We start from the raw sequence: 5,245 nt of genomic DNA, 5'->3' as shown, positions 1-5,245 counted from the left end.
TTGAAGATAAACAAGTGGCCATCTATCTCAGAAGCAACAAAGCCCACATGTAAGAAGCACACCAGCCTGTGTGATCATGAGGTGTTGATGGGATCAGGTATCAGGCATCAAAGACCCAGAGCAAAAAAGCATAATGTGAATGAGGGGGCTAGTGTAGCGTGGAGACCCAAAGCCAATCTGTAAGCAATTGGACATCCCCTTACAGAAGGATCATGGGGAGAAGACAGGCCAGTCAGGGTATATATACGATACTGATTTTAATTTATAGAAAATCATATTTTATCTTAATCATTGGAACCTAAAAAGACTATGAGTATTTTATCATCCTTGATTTCCCTTTTAATAATTACTGTATATACTTGAGTAGAAGCAGACCTGAATATCAGCTGAGGCACCTAATTTTACCACAAAAGTGGCATTAAAAATGTGCTGAAAAACTCGACTTATACATGAGTATATACAGTAACTTTGGAGTGATTATTAACAAATTTATGTAAAATCTTCCTTTATTTTTATTCCAGTCTTGGAGGTGATGATGAAATAAGTTCCTCTCCTTTTTAAGCTAGTTTTTGGTCTATACAAATGATTGTTTACTGGAAAGTATCTTACTTTGGCAGATATAAATCAAGCTACTCAAAAATTCAAAATATGCAGCAGATTTGCCTAACCACTTTTAAAATGGAAGTGTTTATGAAAATCTTTATGTTTATGTAATACCTATGAAAAATTCTCTGGGCATCTTCTAAAACTGAGAAAGACATTTCTTACTGTTGTTCTAGTTCAAAATAAACAACAGTTTAATCAGTGATCAAATAAATTGAGAGACACACATTTTCCATCTTTGGAGATATCCAAATATGGCTCAACCACAAGTGGATGCAGCTATTATCAATGTGACTTCGTAAGCAGATGGAAATGAAAGACCGCTTCTAGTTGTTGTCATAAAGTGAGTACATGAAAGCAGTCTTATACCAATCCCAGGATGGATTGTGGATTGATTGATCCATTGATTGATTCCTGTAATTAGATTTCCACGCCTCTCTTCCTAGCTCATCTTGGTCTGGAAGTTCCACTGAAACCAATTTAATACCAGAGCAAAATTCAAGTCTCCATTGATAGATGGGTGGGGCTGTGCTTGTGGTGCATTGGATGCCACATGGAAGAAGGGGGTTTTACCACCGAACCAGCATTTCCCTTATAAGGTCTGTTCATATAGTAATAGCATTTGCATATGACTATTTGCATTTGTTTTTCAGACAACTGATTATTCATTTCCTTTGTGTGTTTCTTTTTCTTTTTTTCTTTTTTTGTTCCACGGCCAGTTTATTATTATTTTTAATTGTTTTATTTTTTAAACATTTTATTAGGGGCTCATACAACTGTTATCGCAATCCATACACACATCAATTGTGTAAAGCGCATTTGTACATCATTCTCAAAACATTTTCTCTCCACTTAAACCCCCGACATTAGGTCCTCATTTTTACCCTCCCTCCCCGCTCCCCCCTCCCATATGAGCCCTTGATAGTTTATAAATTGGTATTTTGTCATATCTTTCCCTGTCTGACGTCTCCCTTCACCCACTTTTCGGTTATCTGTCCCCCAGAGAGGAGGTCACATATAGTTCCTTGTAATCGGTTCCCTCTTTCCTACCCACTCTCCCTTTATCCTCCCTGTTTCGCCACTCAAACCACTGGTCCTGTAGGGCTCATCCGCCCTGGATTCCCTGTATTTTCAGTTCCTATCTGTACCAGTGTACACCGTCTGGTCTAGCCAGATTTGCAAGGTTGAATTCGAGTCAGTCCCCCAGTACCACAAAATATGCAGTCGAGTTTCCCACATTTGGGGACATCTCAGGGGTCAGCACATCCGGAGTGCAATGGATAAGCCTCGCCCTAGGAAATCCACCTTCATGATCATGGTGTCTCCCCTGCCAGGTAAGTATGCTTTGTGTATTTTTCTAAAGGCTGTCAACAACATTCATTCAGGCAGCAAAAGAAATTTTCTTATCAGATTAACAAAGATTAAAATACTAGCAGTATGAGCATTGATTAGAATTGGGGGTAAAAATGCACTTGTACACTGTGGCAGAATATAATAGTTTTCATCCAATTGCCTTTTGGAGGGAAATGTACCATTATTTTAAAATTGAAAATGTACTTAGCACCTCATCCAGCATTTCTGCCACTAGTAATCTAGCCTACAGATATGTTCATGCAAATAAGCAAATATATTTTGCATACAGCTTGTTTTTGAAGTATTATGTGCCATACTAAAATATTATAAATAAATATCTTCAATAGGAGACTGCTTAAATAAGCTATACAATGGAGTATTATGCTGCTATTTTAAGAAAAGAGGCAAATCTATGGATCATCTTTGTGTTAGTCTGGGTTGACTAGAGAAACCAATCCATAGAAACTCATGTGTACAAGAAAGAGATTTATATAAAAGAGTAATTGTATATTAAGAAAACATCCCAGGTCAGTCCAGATCAAGTGCATAAGTCCGATATTAGCCCATATGACCAATATCAGTCTATAAATTCATCACACAAAACATGCAATGACAGTGAATAAAAGAAGATCGCAGGCCAGTGGGTGGAAAGTCTTGTGGCTCCAGTGGCAGTAGAAACACCTCAGCACTGGTGTGGGTCTCAGTGTGACTCCTCTAGCTCCAGAACTCTGGCTCCATCAGCACACTTCCATGTGACTTGTCAACAGGAATGTCTCAAAGGGAGATATGTGTCCACCCCCTCTTCAGGGAGGAAGACAGGAGTTCCCAGAATCCTCAGGAGGAGGACATGCCCACGCGGAGGCTTCATTGGCTATGACCTGATTGACAGGCTGGATTCCACCCCTTCCTCAAGTTGACAGTAGATTATGTAACTGCCATAAGCTTGGAAAGATAACCATGGAAGGAAATTGCAGGAAGCTGGGGAAAGCGTTTATGTTTCATTTTATACACCACTCTCAAGTTTTACCAGAGAGAAAATCTATCAATTTTATAAGAAAAAATAAGAACTCCACAATTTCTAAGCTACAAAAGAGATTACAAAAGAAGAAGGAGAAAAACCTCACCACCCTACAGGAAGGAGCGAAGCTGCCCCTGTGGGTTTGAGTCTTTATCTTCATGGATGTAGAAAGCCTCCTTTTTCTCCCATGGAAAGGCTGGGGGTTTCAATCTGCTAACCTGGAGTTTAGCAACCCAGGCAAGTAACCACTTAGTAAAATAGGGCAAGCCCAGATCAGGAAAGAAAAACAAAAACGCTTTGTGAGAGGAGCTCTGAGGCAGAGTGGATTAAGCTTTGGACTCCTAGCTGAAGAAAGGCCGGTGCTCCAAACTTCTGAGAAAGAGGAGGGATCTCCGTCCATAAAGATGACAACCCTTAGGGGACACTTCCACTCAGTTCTGTTGGGCCGCTATGAGTTGGAATTGGCCAGATGACGTTGGGCTTATGCTTTGTAAAATCAATTCTATAGATGCTATACCAGGGGCTTCAAAACATTGTGGGGGGAAAAGCGATTATCTTTTCATTTTGTTTTTCATGAACTTTTTTAACTCCCCTATAATAAGGAATTAGTCTCTTCAACCTCTAAAGGATTCAAAAGGTTCAGAAATTCCCTTCTCAAAGAATGTATCTACCTACTTTCTTTAACTAAGAAGATCTATTTTAGGAAATAGCAAGAAAATAATGGGATTTTGTATTAATTTTGATGTTCAGAGAATTTTTTAAAGAAATGAGTTAGTGGTGCCATCATATTCTCTGCTGTTTTCCCAGCAGCCAAGATAGTGAGCTACATTTTTATTCAATGTCTTTGTAGGCTAGTCTGGTGACTGCTCCATGAGTTATAGCATTCTTTTATGGGAAAATGTATTCTAAATTAAAGTAATTGAATTAGAAATAAAATATTGAAGTGAAAACCATTTATAAATAAAGCATTTCATGTTTGTGTGAACATATTTTATACGATAAAAAGTATTGGCATCGTTTTTTGGTCAATAGTGTACACATAATACCTAAATTGAAGCATTACCTAAAATAGCAAAAGCCCCATCAATAACCATAGCATTTATTCATCTCTTTGTGACTTAGAGCTCAAGCAAATTTCTTCGTAGTAATTGAGAGGCAACGTGTCAAATCAGAAGCACCCTGCCAAGTCTTAGTTACCTACAGTGCAACCCTCCTTAAGCACCGTGGCATAAAAAATCTTTTCTGAGAACTGTAGGTGAGGGATGGATTTATCTTTCCTTATGCTTAGAGCTAAAACCACGCAATGTTATTTAGATGCTGACTCAATATTGAAGGACAACTGGGACATGTTTAAAATGCATGAATAGACCCGAACTTAGTTTCACCTTCTACTAATGTTCATTGTAGAAGGAGTGGAGACTCCTGAAATTGGAGTCAGTCTTACCGAGATGTCGAAGTTCTTGGGCATGTTTCAGATAGGATTTTTGGCATACATAATTTAGTCCACAGTACCTTCTCTGCCCCCAACCCTATTCTCATCCCCGTCACCACACAGTTTTCTTCCTCGGTCCTCTTGATTTTGATGATGCAAAGGGTACATAAAATTACTTATAGAACAATGGAACCCAATATTGATCAATTTGGTAATGGGGATGAGACATCAACATATTCATTATAATGTTCTGTGCTTAATTATTCTTTTTGTTCTTCTTTTATTTCCTTTTTAATGTTTCAAGGCAAACTAAATAGCTAAGGAAATGCAAATTTGCAAGAGCACACGATTCTTCTTCTCATGGTTAATTAAATAACACTCTCTGTGACCTGTCATGGTAATTATCTCCTTTCCCCTTGCCCTTCTTTTCCTGTTCATTTAGTTCCTAAATTTATTTCTGAACTATGGACTTTAATAATAGTTATTTTAATGAGGCCTGTAAAATGCTTGTGTTGTTGATAAGATGGCTTTCAAAATTCATGTTGAATGTGACATCGATCTCAGGTAATTTAACAGTAATTTAAAGAAAAGCCCAACATTTCTTAGAAAATAATAGAACTTGCGCCCACTATTGAGGAGCGATTCAAGCATTAGTAATTTCCTTTAAATATGGGTTTCCATTTTGTTGTAGATAGTGCCTAATTTCATTTCCTGTCTTCAGTCTGATCTACCAGCTATAATCCAAAGAGGGAGAGAAGCCTAATCTCTCTATTTCGAAGCAGCTGGTGGGTTTGGACTACAGTCTGTGAACTATCACCCTTCAGGCTATCAGAGCTTCT

At 38.2% G+C, this 5,245-nt stretch overlaps 1 non-coding gene across 1 annotated transcript; it reads right to left on the bottom strand.

Moving 5' to 3' along the window:
• Window positions 1-1,781: 1,781 nt before the first annotated feature.
• LOC115869618 lies at window positions 1,782-1,945 on the bottom strand. Its single transcript, XR_004046285.1, has one exon. It is a non-coding gene; the product is annotated as a U1 spliceosomal RNA (small nuclear RNA).
• Window positions 1,946-5,245: the final 3,300 nt, after the last annotated feature.

This window comes from Echinops telfairi, unplaced genomic scaffold, assembly GCF_000313985.2.
Source record: "Echinops telfairi isolate 266 unplaced genomic scaffold, ASM31398v2 ScPeMD7_31;HRSCAF=116, whole genome shotgun sequence".
NCBI lineage: Eukaryota > Metazoa > Chordata > Mammalia > Afrosoricida > Tenrecidae > Echinops > Echinops telfairi.
This window is presented reverse-complemented; position numbering and strand designations above follow the sequence as displayed.